The sequence below is a fragment of the Giraffa tippelskirchi genome, chromosome 2 (assembly GCF_054371585.1).
Source record: "Giraffa tippelskirchi isolate mGirTip1 chromosome 2, T2T-mGirTip1v1.2.pri, whole genome shotgun sequence".
Classification (NCBI taxonomy): domain Eukaryota; kingdom Metazoa; phylum Chordata; class Mammalia; order Artiodactyla; family Giraffidae; genus Giraffa; species Giraffa tippelskirchi.
The window spans coordinates 79,601,783-79,620,334 of NC_137276.1; the positions used below are offsets into that span (position 1 = coordinate 79,601,783).

Below are 18,552 nucleotides of genomic sequence, written 5' to 3' on the forward strand. Positions count from 1 at the left end.
ACAAACTAGGCATGGTCTCTACTTTGTAAAAAGATGTGTTTAACAGAACACTCATTGTGTAAACAGTTGGTAAGTGGTAGGTGTTATAACTGCTATTATTAATACCATAACCTAACAAAAGGGAACTGTTTTAACACTATGGAATGCTGTATTGTTAAATATATTATGCTCTATTGCTATAATAAGTATGAAAGTTACACTAATATAAGGAAATGTGTACATGAATGCAGAAAACAAAATGTTATATATAGGCTTATTAAAATTATAGGCAATTTCATGTATAGATTAACAAAAATTAGAAGACAGTGTGATAAGTATAATAAAATTGTGCAACTATAGGTAACTTATTTGAACTTCATCAATTTATTTGAGAAGATGCAAGTCTGCTTGAGTTCAAGCTTATGTTTTAAAAAGCAGATAATGTATATACATTTCTAAAAGTGGTGGTGACATCCTAGACCTTCTGCACATTTGAAATTTCACTTTTTTACTTAAGTAAAATAATATATTACTGCTGTTGCAGTAGGACTTGTTTGTTAGTTCATTTATTTATTTTGCTATTGGGAATGGAAATATTTAGAGGCAGATTTAAAAATAAGAATGACTGAAGGGAAGTTGTCTTTGAAATGGAGTCATTTAAACCACCTACTCTAGTTAAAGGGCTTCCCTTGAGGCTCCGCTGGTAGAGAATCTGCCTGCAATGAGGGAGACCTGGGTTCTATCCCTGGATTGGGAAGATCCCCTGGAGAAGGGAAAGGCTACCAACTCCAGTATTCTAGCCTGGAGCATTCCATGGACTGTATGGTCCATGGGATCACAAAGAGTCGGACACGACTGAGCAACTTTCACTTTCACTTTAGTTAAAATATACATAGTTTACCTTAACATTTCCCAATTAGCATAAGCAATTAGCACATAATGATGCTAACTTCTATACACAACAGTTTTATACACACACACATATGAGAGAAAGAACGAGCAATTTCAGCAGAACCTCAAGAAGAATAACGTCAAAATTATCCAAAAACGAGTAAGATATTTGACAAGAGCAACAGTTGAGACGCAGAAACGTGTTGAATTATGCTCAGCTGTCTGCATGCTAACAGTGCCATAGGCCATTTAGGGCACTGCTCATCTTAGTTTCAGATTTTCCTCTGAAGGCAGTTCTAACCACTGTCACCCACTCACGAAGCAACTAACGTTCCCTTTTTCTCATCGTGTTATAACAGAACAAAGGTACAAAAGATTGAAAGAATTCTATTTGATCAAAAGAGTCATGTATCAAAGAAAGTGCAGGAAAGTGACCCTGATTGTATAGCTATGAAACCTACTCAACAAGGAATCAGAAACATCTCCTCCTGTGTGTGTGGGTGGCTCTTCTTCCCTACAATAGTTATGCCCAGAGATTCATGCCCGATTCATCCATGTTTTGAGCAAACTAATGGTTAGGTCTAAGGCAAAAAGTGATAGTCTGGATGAAAATACACATTTTAACTAGGTTTTCCATAATTTGAAAGTTATGTGAAAAGTATTTTTTCTTTCTTCATTGACTCGAGAATTATTTTGCACCAGGCTTAACTCTTTTAGTAACTATATATTTGATAGCCGCAGTGCTAAGGTAGGAAATAATAAACCAAAAAGAAAGACAGCCTTTGTGAAAAAAGCTCAGGCATAAGCAAACTAGGAGGTTTTATCTCTTGGTTTGTTTTAAACTGCTGCTGGGTAAGTTTATATGTGTGTTTACATTTGTAATGAAGAAACTGTCACTTCATGTTTATGTTTACTGGCTATTAGAGTTTAAAGAATAGTTGTGCTGAGAATTAACTTCTATGTTTATTCTACATTTGCTCTCCCAGTGTTTCAGTTACTCTTTTCTCTTAATTTTAACTAAGGACAGTTAAATTAACTATACAAAAATCAGTGGGGTTTTTTTCTTAACATGCAGTTTACAAAACAGAGACAGCGGCCTCTAACTCTATTTAAATTTCAAATCTAACTCCAACGTTATCTAACTGGATTGAGACAACCATTAGACAGGCTGTGGATAAAGGGTTCTCATGAATCAGGACAATCCTGATGGTAGAGAAACTCTCAAGCTATAGGATGGAGTGGTGCTAGGGAGGTGAACTAATGCAGAAAGGAGGTCAAAAGATGGGGCAAAGCCAGCACAGAAAAAGTGAGAAGCAGCTTTTATGGGATTCTCCTGGGGGAGGTGGGGGTGGGAAGAGGAAAAGAAGTCTCTCAGAGTCTCATTATGCTTTGTGATTGCACCAAAGATGAGAACTACGTAGATGAAGGAAAGAGATACTTGGAAAGCCCTCGCAAAATGGTACAATCTCATAATTTCTCCCATTACATGCTCCAGCTCCTCCCTCTTTTTTCTCCTATTTCTGCTTCTCCCCATACTGTCACTTCTCTTCCTTTTTCCTTTTCTTTCTACCTGTCCTTTTTCAGCAGGAGCATTTCATAATCAGTGTTACTCATGTGTCTACCTGTGTGTATACACTTTGGTGGGTGCTTTATACACGTATCTGTTTTATTTTCACAGTCTTCTGAAATTGCTATTACTATCTATCTTTTAAAAAGCTGCGGTTTTTATCAAGTGATTTTCACAAGTAGCCAGGGAGTGAACAAATGTAGGAATCAAATCTGATTCTATCTAATTCTTTTATTAATAAAGGAAAGTTCTATTCCCAGGAAATTCACTCTTTTAAAAAGAAAGTTCTATTCCTGGGACTAGAATTCAGTGTAAATATAGAATTTAGCATAACATCACAGACTCTGAGCATCTAAGGATGTGAGTTGTGGTGGTGGAATCTGGGAGCTGAATTAAGTTATCCTTCAAAACACAATTCCACATCAGAGAGCTATCACTTTGTTGTTGTTCTTTTGCTAAGCTGTGTCTGACTCTTTTGACCCCATGAACTGCAGCATGCCAGGCTTCTCTGTCTTCACTATCCCCCAAAGTTTGCTCAAATTCATGTCCATTGAGTCAGTGATGCCATCCAGCCATCTTATCCTCTGTCGTCCCCTTCTCCTCTTGCCCTCAATCTTTCCCAGCATCATGGTCTTTTCCAATGAGTCAGCTCTTCACATAAGGTGGCCAAATTATTGGGGGAGCTTCAGCTACAACATCAGTTCTTCCAATGAATATGCAGGGCTGATTTCCCTTAGGATTGACTGGTTTGATCTTGCAGTCCAAGGAACTCTCAAGAGCCTTCTACAGCACTGCAGTTCAAAAGCATCAATTCTTCAGTGCTCAGCCTTCTTTATGGTCCAACTCTCACATCTGTATGTGACACTAAAACAGTCTCAAATAAAAGCAATAGATTAAGTTAGGGACCAAATGAAAGCAATTTCTGAACCTTACTGTTCAGTTCAGTTCAGTTGCTCCGTCGTGTCCAACTCTTTGCGACCCCATGGACTACAGCACACCAGGCCTTCCTGTCCATCACCAACACCCAGAGTTTACTCAAACTCACGTCCATTGAGTTGGTGATGCCATCCAACCATCTCATTCTCTGTTGTCCCATTCTCCTCCTGCCTTCAATCTTTCCCAGCATCAGGGTCTTTTCAAATGAGTCAGCTCTTCACATCAGGTAGCCAAAATATTGGAGTTTCAACTTCAACATCAGTCCTTCCAATGAACATTCAGGACTAATCTCCTTTAGGATGGACTGGTTGGACCTTCTTGCAGTCCAAGGGACTCTCAAGAGTCTTTTCCAATACCACAGTTTAAAAGCATCAATTCTTCAGCACTCAGCTTTCTTTATAGTCCAACTCTCACATCCATACATCACTACTGGAAAAACTACAGCCTTGACTAGACGGACCTTTGTTGGCAAAGTAATGTCTCTGCTTTTTAATATGCTCTCTAGGTTGGTCATAACTTTCCTTCCAAGCATTAAGCATCTTTTAATTTCATGGTTGCAGTCACCATCTGCAGGCATTTTGGAGCCCCAATAAATAAAGTCAGCCACTGTTTCCCTAACTATTTGCCATGAAGTGATGGGACCAGATGCCATGATCTTAGTGTTCTGAATGTTGAATTTTAAGCCAACTTATTCACTCTCTTTCATTTTCATCAAGAGGCTCTTGAGTTCTTCTTCACTTTCTTCCATAAGGGTGTTGTCATCTGCATATCTGAGGTTATTGATATTTCTCCTGGCAGTCTTGATTCCAGCTTGTGCTTCCTCCAGCCCTGCATTTCTCATGATGTACTCTGCATATAAGTTTAATAAGCAGGGTGACAATATACAGCCTTGACATACTCCTTTTCCTGTTTGGAACTAGTCTGTTGCTCCATGTCCAGTTCTAGCTGTTACCTCCTGACTTGCAGACAGATTTCTCAAGAGGTAGGTCAGGTGGTCTGGTATTCCCATCTCTTTCAGAATTTTCCACAGTTTATTGTGATCCACACAGTCAAAGGCTTTGGCACAGTCAATAAAGCAGAAACAGATGTTTTTCAGGTACTCTCTTGCTTTTTCAATGATCCAGCAGATGTTGGCAATTTGATCTCTGGTTCCTCTGCCTTTTCTAAAACCAGCTTGAACATCTGGAAGTTCACGGTACATGTATTGCTGAAGCCTGGCTGGGAGAATTTTGAGCATTACTTTACTCGCGTGTTAAATGAGTGCAATTGTGCAGTATTTCAAGTATTCTTTGGAATTGCCTTTCCTTGGGATTGGAATGAAAACTGACCTTTTCCAGTCCTGTGGCCACTGCTGAGTTTTCCAAATTTGCTGACATATTGAGTGTAGCACTTTCACAGCATCATCTTTTAGGATTTGAAATAGCTCAACTGGAGTTTCATTACCTCCACTAGCTTTGTTTGTAGTGATGCTTCCTAAGGCCCACTTAACTTCCCATTCCAGGAGAGTGATCACACCATCATGATTATCTGTGTCGTGAAGATCTTTTTTGTACAGTTCTTCTGTGTATTCTTGCCACCTCTTCTTAACATCTTCTGCTTTTGTTAGGTCCATACCATTTCTGTCCTTTATCGAGCCCATCTTTGCATGAAATGTTCCCTTGGTATCTCTAAGTTTCTTGAAGAGTTCTCTAGTCTTTCCATTCTATTGTTTTCTTCTATTTCTTTGCACTGATCACTGAGGAAGGCTTTCTTATCTCTTCTTGCTATTCTTTGGAACTCTGCATTTAGATGAGTATATCTTTCCTTTTCTCCTTTGCTTTTTGCTTCTCTTCTTTTCACAGCTATTTGTAAGGCCTCCTCAGATAGCCATTTTGCTTTTTTGCATTTCTTTTTCTTGGGGATGGTCTTGAACCCTGTCTCCTGTACAATGTCATGAACCTCCGTCCATAGTTCATCAGGCACTCTGTCTATCAGATCTAGTCCCTTAAATCTATTTCTCACTTTCACTGTACATATAATCATAAGGGATTTGATTTATGTCATACCTGAATGGTCTAGATAGTTAGTTAGGAGATCTAGTTAATGTTAGTTAGGAGGGACCATTACTACGGCCAATGTACCAGTTAACTTATGGATAATAAAAACACAGACAGACAATTGTTACTAGGTCAACAGATATCTAACCTGGAAGAGTAATTAAAGAGGTATTGCTTTACCAAACTGAAACAAAATTAGCAGTCTATTCTCTGGTGGCTCAGATGGTAAAGGATCTGCCTGCAATGCAGGAGAACTGGGTTCAATCCCTGGGTCAAGAAGAACTCCTGGAGAAGGGAACGGCTACCCATTCTATATTCTTGCCTGGAGAATTTCCTGGACAGAGCAGCCTGGTGGGCTACAGTCCATTGGGGTTACAAAGAGTTGGACATGACTAAGCGACTAACACTTTCACTTCACTTCATGACTATCTCATCCATCTGAAATATTCTAGGGATATTAGAGATGGAACCCAAGGAAAGCAGACTTAGAAGTCATCTTTGAAATGTAAAAAATGAAAGAAAAATACAAAAACAGAACAGCAAGCTTAATTATTACTTTAAGACCTTAATAGGGCATACTATTGGAATGAGGAAGCTTTCTGCCAGAATACATCTACAGAGGCGAAATATGCATTTACATTGAGATGGAAATGGTTCCCTTACAACTTCCTCTAAGCTGTCTGGTAGGATGCATAATTACTTTCAAGTATTTGAGAAGCCAGTGCACTCTCCATTCTGAAACCTGAAAAGGCCTCATTTTCCTGGAAGCACAGTATGAAGGAAGACAGCCAAAAAAGCATAGAAAATACTTTTTTCACATTACCAGCCTGGACGTTTAGATGGTTATCTTTGTGACAGTCTCTGGATATTTTCCTAGTCCTGTCTTGAAAGGAAGCAATTTATGACTCAGAAATCACAGTTACCTCAAGTGGATGTGAGAGAATTTTCAAAAAGTTGAGGGCTTCCTAGTATTTTGGGTATAGAGATGCCTCAGGTATGTCTGGAGTGAAAATATTTACAGATTTCACAAATTCTGTTTAGTCTCTTGAGGTATTAGTACTTCCTTTAATGTCAGAGCAGAGTTAAAATCAAAAGCAGTAAGCATTCCTTAGTACTGATATTCTGGATCTCTCTTGACTAAGTAAGAAAGACTATAAGTAAACAGGGCAATAGGATACTGTGCTCTTAGGGCAGAAAGAGGACAACCTTATTGCTTAAGATGATAGCAAGTGTTGCTTATGCATTCAGTACTTCAGTGCATCATTTCAGGCAGCTGTCTCTTAGCTCAAGCTCCCTATAAACTAACTCCACAGTTAAGCAAGGGAATCATCATTTGAAATGAAGATAAAAGGAGGGCTTTTCCACTTACATATTAGAGAAAGTACATTTTTAGGTTACTTACAAACTAATAAAGAATATTATTAAGAAGCAAAGAACAACCAATAATCCTAAAGTAGAGGGCAAAACTGGAGAAGGCACTGGCATCCCACTCCAATACTCTTGCCTGGAAAATCCCATGGACAGAGGAGCCTGGTAGGCTGCAGTCCATGGGGTCGCTAAGAGTCGGACACGACTGATGCGACTTAGCAGCAGCAGCAGCAGCGGGCAAAATTTAGGCTTTGTATAGGAACTGCTCTGGGGCTTCCCAGGTGGCTCAATAGTAAAGAAACTGCCACAGCCGACGCAGGAGATGCAGGAGACGCAGGTTTGATCCCTGGATCGGGAAGATCCCCTGGAAGAGGCAATGACAACCCACTTCATTATTCTTGCCTGGAAAATCCTATGGACAGAGGAGTCTGGTGGGTTACAGTCCATAGGGTTGCAAAGAGTTGGACAAGACTGAATGACTGAGCATACATACATATGTTTAGGAACTCTTCTACAATATGTGAATATGTATAGATTATTTTTAAGCAATGCATTAATACAGTGAGGTTTACGATTAAGATTATCGACCTTTTTGACAGTTATATGCTGAATTACATAAGCTTACAACTTCTTGATGGACATAGTGTTGACTTAAAAAAAATGCACAAGGTGAGAGTTGTGAGTTAAATTATATTTGGAGCAAAATGAGGACTATAGCCAGGAAGATAGCATTTCAGATAGCTCTGAGAAACTGCTCCAAAAATGTAGTGGGGAAAGGACAGTAAATATGTGATTTTGGTGAAGGGGGAGTACATGCAACCAAGTACATATCTTTTGCAGAAGGCTTCTGCTAGTCAACGAGGAACAGTCATCACCATGAAGAATTTAAGAGCTTTTCTAGATATGAGGAGATATAAAAATTGGGCTCATAAAATACACTCCTAAAAATATCTAAGTATCTGAGGACCTGTTGCACTAGTTCTTTGCAGAGCACAGAGTGCCTCATTTCTGCACTCCACCCAGAACTTCTTTCAGGGGGTGTTAAAAACCAGCAGCTGCAGCAGTACCTGGTTTAATCTTTTAGAGATAGATGGCAAGTGCCCACAGCAAGCACCAGTTTGTAGCTGACACGAGAACACTCTGGTTGGCAGGCCCATTATTTACTGCCGAGCCCAGTTAGTAGGATGCTCTCTTCACAAAGTTGCTTTTCTCCCTCAGTCTCAGCTCATGAGTATTATTAATCTTGAAGCTATGTTCTCCACCCCAACAGAGATTGTTTACCATAGGAAGAGAATGGCTTTAGCCAAGATTATGCCAATAACTCTGTCCTCCAGCTACAGCTATAAATAAATTATTGAGCCAGAAATAAGTTATTGATATACTATGTGTGTGTGGGGGGGGGGGCGGCTACTTAAACCATATTCTCCTCTGGACATTCTGGGAATTGGAAAACTAAGTTAAAGTTAGAATTTAGGTAATTTATACGACCAAAGCAAACTTGATACCAAGAAGATCAGTCATGTAACTCTGAATCCAATGTTATTCCTGACTTCTGGACTCCAAATGCAAAATGAAATTGGGAGCAATAGTCTCAAGATGTTTAGTAGGCTTAGAACTAGCAATGCACTGATGGAGCCTGAAGTATGCTTTTCCACACATTCAGCAAGCTTGCAGCTTGATAACAGTGCATGATGTTCAAGATACCTAATCTGCCTCAGCCTCAGCCTCATCCTCAATTCCAGGTGAGGCTGCTTCCCTCTGGCTCAAGGTCAAGCTGCAAACAGCCTGCACCCAAAGGCCTGGTTCACAGCCTCTTTCACAGCCCTTGACTTTACTCAGGCCTAAGCAATGGCCCTGCCCCCCAAAGCCATTGACCTCCATGAAGCTGACTTCATGATCCTAGGGAACAAGCTTCAGAATTACCAATGGGAGGTCCAGACCAGGAAACTGCTAAGATTCCCAAACATAAAAACAAATGTAGGGATGACAGGAAAAAAAATCTTTGCAGCAGGATAGGATTCTTATGTCTAAACAAAACCCACAGGCAACATGTGGAGCCTAAAGAATTGGCTGAAATGCATGTGAAAGTGTTTTAACAAGGTAGAGCCCCCACTCAATGTGGGTTTGGTGTTCTAGAAACACAGAGTCCAGAGTGGGGAAAAAAAGAAATGGGAAGCTCTGAAAACATACTAGCTAGGAAAGAAAGGTTTTTAAAGTAAGACCTGGTGACTGGGGCTCCACTGAATGTTCTTAACTTGGTAATATGGCAGCAATATGATGAACTTCATTCACTCTTAGGAACAAGGAGACAGATGGATTGAGAGCTTTTTACCCCAGAGGTGTTGAGTGCATATTGCCAATATTAACTATCAGAAGATTTCTCCCAATTGGGAAATCTTTCTCCTAGTGTTTAATCTATCTTCCTCCTCTCAACAAAGATTTGGTGCTGAATTAATTCTACTACTGAAGTTCTGCTAAAAGTATAATCATTTGGTGGAAGAAAGTTGTAAAAGCAGCCCAGGCTGAGATCCATCTAAGATGCGTCCATCTAAAGATCCATCTAAGATGTCAGCTGCATGAGAGCAGAAACTCTCTCACTGCTGCCTCTATAGCATGCAGCACAGGGCCTGGCAGGTAGTGGCATATTTTTTAATGGATGAGCATTCTTAGAAGGAAACAGTATCTTCAAAGTAAGTCTTTACTCAAGTTTAGCAGCTCCTAGCAATGGTATGACAGCTTTCAATTAATGACAGCCTTATTACAGTTACAGATTATTTTAATTACTCTCTATCATTTAGTGAGGTTCTCCCATGAACTAGGTAAAGTGTTGGTTGTTCCAAATATGTACTGTATCATATAATCCTTATCACAACCTTAAAAATGTATATTAGTCTCATTTTCCAGATTAGGAAACTGATGATTCAAACTTAGGTTGAATGTTGCCAAATTTCACTCACTTTCCACCATGTTTATCTTGTTTATCTTCTGTCACTGAGAATGTTCTTGAAATCAGAAATAACAGGTAGACTTCTGGAGGTGAGAGGTGGCCGCTAATTCTGACATCATCATGATGTTATATGATGGTAATCTAGCCAGGGATTCACCTCCCAATCTATGAAATGGGATAAGACAAGGTAATAAACATGTGAAAATGCTTTGAAAATTAAAGATGTAGAGGCACATACCAATGTGTGGTTCTCCAATGAACATCCTTTCTGACACTCATGTGATGGTGAGGGAGGGTAGCAGGGGACCACCAGCTAACCGGCCAGAACTGCCAAGTCTTCAATGGGGCAATGGAGGTGGAAACCAGATCAGCCTTACAATCGATGTAGGAGTTTACTATCGTGGAAAATTCAGCTTAATTATGCAGTTATACTCAGTATATTTTAACATTATATTCACATAAAAATTGAGAAACAGGAAGAATATAATGCTTTTCTTTTTAAAAAACAGAGGAATTTGGCCTTTTCCCCCCTCAAGGAGAAGGAAGGTGTTTCCAAATATATTATTATGTAAAGTTTTAATTAAGGAGGCATTTTGCAAAAATCTTTTTTTCCCATGAAACTAATAGAGTGAAAATTTAAAAGACAAAAATAGTATTTCAGCTGAATCTACCCGAATCCTTTCTGTTTTCATGTTGTTAGAGGTGATTCTGCATAGATTTATAGCCAAGGTTATATTAAACTTCACCAGACAGTCCTTCCTCTTAGTCACATTTTTCTGGCATACTGTTGATTACTTTCATATTTAATCTCCTAGTTTTCATTAAACTTTGTTGTTTTTTTCCCCAGGATCTGAACATTAAACTTTATCAAGTACAGTGAAACTCCTACATATCTTGTGAGAAAAATTCACCTTAGAAGTCCATTCTAGAAGTTCTTTTCTCCAAGAGAAAGTAAATATACAGTCAACATATTTTCCATATAATTAACCAAGCACATACTTTATAACACTTAATCCATAAAAATTTCATTTGAAGTAGAGTCACAGAAAATGCTTTAACATTTTATGACACCTGACATGATCAAAATGTATGAGTTATACTTACTCCCTAAATGTAACCATTGGCTCCATTAAACTATTTTTTAAAGTTTCTTTTCAGATGTTCTTAGGATCTTCTAATATTTTCACATGTACTTTTCCTGTACACCTTAACCCATGAGTGATATATTCAATTATTTCTCAATAGAACTGTGGAAAATGTAATTTTTCTTATCTAAACTCATCATCTCTACCAAATATGTATTTTTTTCCTTGTTTTTGTACCCAAAGTTTTTAAAACATAGTGTCCAACTACACCAATGAGAAACAAATTCTGAAATGAGTCCTACTTATTCTTTTATCATTACTATCAAATACATTAACAGAATGATCCTTCTGTAAAACTTGATTCTAGGCACCATGAGGTTCATATGATTTGGGTAGAGGAAACCTTACTCCTTCAAGAGGACGCTTAGAAATGGAATGAGATAAATATTGACAATATTAAGCCTTTCAATCAATGACCATGAGATGGGTCTCCATTTATTAAAATTTAAATATTCATTAATTTTTCTCAGCTAACATGTTCCTTTTCTCAGAAAGTTCTCTTCTCTTAGCAGTGTTTTGTAATTTCTGATGCATAAGTATTTTACTTATTTTGCTAAATTTATTTATACTTATTAATTTTTGTTAATAAAATAATTTTAATTTCAATTGCAAAAGTTCATTGGTAGTACATAGATATGCACACCTGTGTGCATACTAAGTCGCTTCAGTCACTTCAGTGTCTGACTCTTTGTGACCCCATGGACTGTAGCCCGCCAGGCTCCTCTGTCCGTGGGATTCTCCAAGCAAGAATACTGGAGTGGGTTGCCATGCCCTCTTCCATGGGATCTTCCTGACTCAGGGATCAAACCCATGTCTCTTACATCTCTTGTATTGGCAGGCAGGTACTTTACCACTAGCACCACCTGGGAAGCCCATAGATATGCATATTGATCCTATATTCTCTGGTTTTGCTGAACAGTTTACTAGTTCTAATACTACTTCTGTGGATTACTTAAGATTTTCTACCTATAGGATCACATCAACTGCCAATAAACATAATTTACTTCCTTTCTAATCTGGATGCCTTTAACTTAGTCATCTCTCTATATTTTTTACAACACCGAGTCTTAAAATTGAGTATCTTTTTTTTTTCCTATCACAGGGAAAAAAAAGATTGTCTCTAATTCTTTAGCATAATGCTAGCTATAGGGTCCTCTGTAGACATCCCTTAACAGATTAAGAAAGTTACTTTCTGTTTCTAGCTTGTTAAAAGTGTTTAGTTTTTATTTTTAAAACAAGAATAGATTTTGATTTTTTTTTCCTTTTTTTGCATCTACTAAGAAGATCATGTGGTTTTTCTCCTTTCTTCTCTTATTTTGGCTTATCACTGATTTTTTGCTATTAAACCAATTTTGCAAACAACTACTCACTGAATTTATACATATTGGTCAATTTACATAGTGATTTGGTTTGCTATTTTTAACAGAAGAAAAGGGTTGAGATTAGCATCTGAAGTTAATACTGAACCTGCATCAAGCAGCTTCTAAAGACAGATGACTATAACGTTGACATAAAGATGAACGATAAATGGACTGAGGTATGAAATACGTAATCAGTGAAAGTAACAGAAAATTAACAAGATCTCTCTTAATTATCAGTTAGCTAAGCTTCAAAAGGGAAGAATTTTAAATTAGGACTTTCTATATTCTCTCCTCAGACTACCACATCAAGCAGCTGGTACTCACTAAACTGAAGCTATGCTCTATTCCGTGATGCAGCAATCCCTGCCAACAGAGCAAGATGTGCAAGTATTCCTTCAGGAACAATTTCTAAAGTCTTGGTTTCTCTCCTCATAGGGAACCTTTGCTGAAACACTTCAAGTACTAGAAAAAGATATCAGTGGGTTGAAAAGTGAATGGGAGATGAGGAAGAGGATCTAGCAAGTATCGACTACTCTTTTAAGCCTGAATAGGAAGGAGGATATCTGTAATGGTTTCTTGAGTTATTCCAGAATACAACATGTTGTTATGGTTGTCTCCATCCCAAATAAATCAATGTACTTTTATTTCCATCTCTAAACTCTGTTGCTATATGATCTATGGATTCTACTGTCAAGTACACTCTTCGAGTCATGCCTTGGCATTTACTGTAGCTGGATTACTAGAATTTAGAGAAGGGCACCTGTTTGTTCACTCTGTCATTCTGATCCAATGCACCTTCAAACTTATGGTCAGCCAAAAGCCCAGTGCAGAGAAGAAAGGATCTACAGAAAGTGTTTATCTTATGGTCACAAGAGACATTCAACAAGACGTGCCAGATCTCTCACTGATCAATACATTACACACTCCCTGCACAATGGCAGGAATCAGTCCTGCCCAGTATTAATAAGACAAAAGTCTCAAGACTTGTCACATCCCATCACACAATGAGGTCTAGCTAAGTGATGGCTGACACAGACAGCTGTGATTTGCCGTCATCTCAGTAAAAGAAAAAGAAAGTAGCAACATGAAAGGGTTTTACTCCCTCTTGAATTCATCCATCCATTTACTCATTTATTAAATAATGACAGCTGATGACATGTATTAAAGGCTTTCTATGTTAATCAGTTTTACATTTTCTCTTAATCCTCACAGCAACCCCACGAGGGTTTTCATTTTGGAGATAGAGGAGTTTAGGAACTTAAAGAGCTCACAAGTTTCCATTCTGTGCTAAGCATTTTGCAAAATACAAAAATACAAAATATATGTCATCATGCTCATCACTGTAGACATTAACAGTACAGAATGAGAAAACAGAATTTAAGAAAATGTATTATAATGAGATGGTAATAAAAATAGTCAATATTATTTTAAAATGCTTTATGAATACCATGCAGTTGTGTGTATCTTACATTCATCATCTTTTAATATTCATAAGCCTCTGAGATAGGCTCTTTGACTTTGATTTTTGATTCAAAAATCTTGAGTTTTATAGATGAGGAAACTGAGGCTTACAGAGATTAATTAAATCATCAGAAGTTATTAGCTAGTAATGATGAATGCTGTGATTGAGATATTTTTCCATATGCTGTAAGAACACAGAGAAAAGAGCAATTAACCAAATTGGATGCTCAGTTAAAGCTTCAAAGAGAGCTGTTTGACACTGGAACTGCAGCTTGAAATTTGTGAGTGGGAGTTCACCTGGAAGGAGAGAGGAAAAATTTCAGACTTAAGGAACAGCACAGGGAAAGACATGCAGTTGCCACAGATTCGGGGAACAACCAGTAGGCCAGTAGTGCTTGAGGAAAGGGTAAGTGAAAGTGTGTGAGTCAAAGCACAAAAGGATATAAATGGAGTTTGGGAGTAAGTTGTTTAAGCGCCTTGCATAATTTTTAAGAAGTCCAGTTTAAACAACACAATGGTTAACAAATCAGGCTCTTGCAATTCAACAATTCTAGGTAAGAATCCACTTAGCACTATCATTTATTAACTACATTAGCTTGACTAAGAAACCTTATCTAATCCACTGTTTCTTCATCTGTAAAATGGGAATAAGTATAGTAACTATTTTGTAGGTTGTTAAAGCAGTAAATGAGATATAGCACTTTTACAAGATGTTGTGGTATACAGATGTAAAAAGACTCCAGTGAAAGTCATTCTCATCATTATTAACATGTTTATTATCATTATGGTTGAGACAGACTTAGATGGCAGCCGGTGGAAAATAAAAGTAACAAAGGAAAAGTCTGATAAATGAAAACAGGTACTTTTACCTGTTCCCTGCTATTTGATAGGAGTTGTTCCTATCAAATACAGAATCAACATTTCACTTTCACTTAACTGTAGCAAAGGAATCAGAGCATGAATATACTTGCTGAAGCCAGAGAATGTCTTGATCATTAATGCTATGGGAAAACAACCCAGCCAGGGGCCACTAGCAAGTGCTGATATCCGGGTCAGCCTCCATACTCAGCACCGAGGTCAAATCCAGGGGTCAGAGTATGCCTTGGCAGCTGACAAAAACACTGGAATGAAGTCAAGTTGTTCTGACTATAATGTAAAAAATATCAATTATCCACTGCAAGTACAACTTTAATGATAATTTGGAGGTTCAGGAAGCAATACCTAGCTCTGCAAAGAAAAGGATAAAAAAAAAAAGCACACAAGCAAAAGATGAGACATATATCATACTGACCAAAGAGGAAGAGGGACTATAGAGTAAGGAGCCCTGTTTTATGGGTTATTCCAATATGAAGACTAAATAGGTGAGGAGCATATACTAGGAGGAGAGTCAGGGTCAAGGCAGGGTTTGCTTCAACATAAGAGAAAAATGGATAACACAACTTAATTTTGATTGCCCCATATGATGGGGCTGAGATTACTTCTCTCCTTCCTATTCTCCATCTAAACAAGCTGAAACTCCTGATTAATGTTTCCTAAACCTGGCTGCCCAGTGGAATCATTTGAGAAGATTCAAAACATATTGATACGTGAGTACCACTTCTAGGTATCCAGGGACGCTCACTTCAGTGGAATTGGGGTATCTTAAACATCAGGTTTCTAATAGGTCCCTGGGTTGATTGTAACATGCAGCCATGGCACAGAACCACTGGGGTGGGCAATATGTTACAGACAGTATTTCATCTCCTGCCTACTTACCATTATTCCAAATAATGACAAAACAATAAGCTGTACTTTGGAAGAATGCATCATCCCGAGAGCGATTAAACAGCCACAAGCTTAATCTATTTTCAGACATTAGAATAAAAAATATACACGGTTTTGAGATAGTGGGTTGGAGGAAGGTAAGGTGGAATATATGTATATTGCCAGTCCATCATTTTCTATAAAGAACAATCTGGGAATATGTTATGATTTGCATTACTCAACTTGAGCTTTTGTTGTTTTTTTTTTCACATTTTAAATTATTTATCTATTTTTTAACTTTACAATATTGTATTTGTTTTGCCATACATTGACATGAATCCACCATGGGTGTACATGATAGCTGGATCTGTCTGTGCTCAGTCACTAAGTCATGTCTGACACCTCGTGACCCCATGGACTTTACAGGCTCCTCTGTCCATTGGATTTCCCAGGCAAGAATCCTGGAGTGGGTAGCCATTTCCTTCTCCAAGGGATTTTCCCCACCCAGGGATCTAACCCGTCTCTCTGGCATTGGCCGGGAGATTCTTCACCATTGAGCCACCAGGGAAGCCCCACTGGGTCTGTATATAAGTGTTAATACTATACACGATTAAAAGGTTTTTAAAAAGAGAGAAAAAGAAAACCTAAATGTTTAACAATATCATAACTGGCAATCAACCTTGGATACAGCAATATATCATGTGTCTAGGAAAGTAAAAATTAGGCTGACTGTCTCACTGTTTGAAAATCTATATAAGAAAAATGAAGCAAAATGTACAATAATATGTTTTGAAATGATTAAACTTGCTCTAATTTTCACTTTATAAAATTTAGTATTAAAATGTTCTTAATTTATCCAAGTACTAAAATAAGGGATAATTAGATTTTTTTAAAAAAATGACAGATCTGAGAAAAATCAAAGAATAGTGACTGGAAGTAATCTTTCTTGATCAGGCCTCTGAACTAAGCCAACCTACTAGGAAGAATGCTAAAGAAGCTGCAACTGAAAGAATCCATTTAGATTTTATCATTTTCTTTTTACAAAAAAAAAATTTTTTTTTTTTTTACATTAAAAGGTTTATACACCATGACCAAGTGGGATTTATTCCTGGAATTTGAGAATGTGTCAAAATTTTACATTTATTTTATCATTTAATGTCACGAACCTCTGTCCATAGTTCATCAGGCACTCTGTGTATCAGATCTAGTCCCTTAAATCTATTTGTCACTTCCACTGTATAATCATAAGGGATTTGATTTAGGTCATACCTGAATGGTCTAGTGGTTTTCCCTACTTTCTTCAATTTAAGTCTGAATTTGGCTTATTTAACTTATATGCAGAGTACATCATGAGAAACGCTGGGCTGGAAGAAACGCAAGCTAGAATCAAGACTGCCAGGAGAAATATCAATAACCTCAGATATGCAGATGACACCACCCTTAAGGCAGAAAGTGAAGAACTGAAGAGCCTCTTGATGAAAGTGAAAGAGGAGAGTGAAAAAGTTGGCTTAAAGCTCAACGTTCAGAAAACTAAGATCATGGCATCTGGTCCCATCACTTCATGGGAAATAGATGGGGAAACAGTGGAAACAGTGTCAGACTTTATTTTTGGGGGCTCCAAAATCACTGCTGATGGTGATTGCAGCCATGAAATTAAAAGACGCTTATGCCTTGGAAGAAAGGTTATGACCAACCTAGATAGCATATTTAAAAGCAGAGACATTACTTTGCCAACAAAAGTCCATCTAGTCAAGGCTATGGTTTTTCCAGTGGTCATGTATGGATGTGAGAGTTGGATGGTGAAGAAAGCTGAGCACCGAAGATTGATGTTTTTGAACTGTGGCATTGGAGAAGACTCTTGAGAGTCCCTTGGACTGCAAGGAGATCCAACCAGTCCATCCTAAAGGAGATCAGTCCTGGGTGTTCATTGGAAGGACTGATGTTGAAACTGAAACTCCAATACTTTGGCCACCTCATGCAAAGAGCTGACTCATTGGAAAACACCCTAATGCTGGGAAGGATTGGGGGCAGGAGGATAAGGGGACGACAGAGGATGAGATGGTTGGATGGCATCACTGACTCGATGGACATGGGTTTGGGTAAACTCCGGGAGTTGGTGATGGACAGGGAGGCCTGGTGTGCTGCGATTCATGGGGTCGCAAAGAGTTGGACACAACTGAGCGACTGAACTGAACTGAAGTGAATCATTTAATTTTATTTACTTTTACTGTTGAGGCAAGACATGGTTTACTCTGATTAACAGATAAGCCATGGAAGCAATGTAAATGTACATCAACAGATGACTGAATAAAATAAGATGCAGTATACATATCCAATGGAATACTACTCAGCCATTAAAAAAATGAAACAATGTCATTTGGAGCAACATGGATAAACCTAGAGATTATCATACTAAGTGAAGCAAATCAGACTGAGAAAGCCAAATATCATATGATATCATTTATATGTGGAATCAAAAAAATGACAGAAATGAACTTGTTTATAAAACAAAACAGATTCATAGACATAGAAAGCAAACTTATGGTTACCAAAGGGAAAGTGTACAGAGGGATAAATTAGGAGCTTGACGGGATGGGGAGGGAGGTGGAAGGGGAAAACATGTACACCCATGGTGGATTCATGTCAACGTATGGCAAAACAAATACAATATTGTAAAGTTAAAAAATAGAAAATAAACTAATTAAAAACAAACAAATAAATAAATAAATTAGGAGCTTGGGATTAACAGATACATACTATTATGCATAAAATAGATAAACAACAAGGTTATACTGTATAGCATAGGAAACTGTATTCAATACCTTGTAATAAACTGTAATGGAAAAAATCATGTGTGTGTGCTAAGTCACCTTAGTTGTGTCCAACTCTTTGTGACCCTATGGACTATAACCCACCAGGTTATATATGTAAAAATCACTGTTATACACCTGAAACTAATACAACATTGTAAATCAACTGTTACTTCAATTTTTAAAAATATATTAAAAAATAAAATTTAAAAATAGAAAGAAAACTTGATTTTCACGCTCAGGTTATAAATTCAGTCTGTGTAATTCACTTATTATGTTTAACAGAAAAAGCCCTATGGTAAAAAATT

At 37.8% G+C, this 18,552-nt stretch overlaps 1 protein-coding gene across 5 annotated transcripts in view; it reads right to left on the bottom strand.

Moving 5' to 3' along the window:
* Positions 1-18,552, bottom strand: part of CHRM3 (cholinergic receptor muscarinic 3) — a 487,827-nt gene that overhangs the window by 401,820 nt on the left and 67,455 nt on the right. For 3 of the 5 annotated variants that reach the window (XM_081569297.1, XM_081569293.1, XM_081569296.1), the window contains exon 2: positions 9,735-9,889. The exons of the other annotated variants lie outside the window; for them this stretch is intronic. The gene's annotated coding sequence lies outside the window, so the exon portion shown is untranslated. The remainder of the gene's footprint in view (positions 1-9,734; positions 9,890-18,552) is intronic. 5 annotated transcript variants of the gene reach the window in all.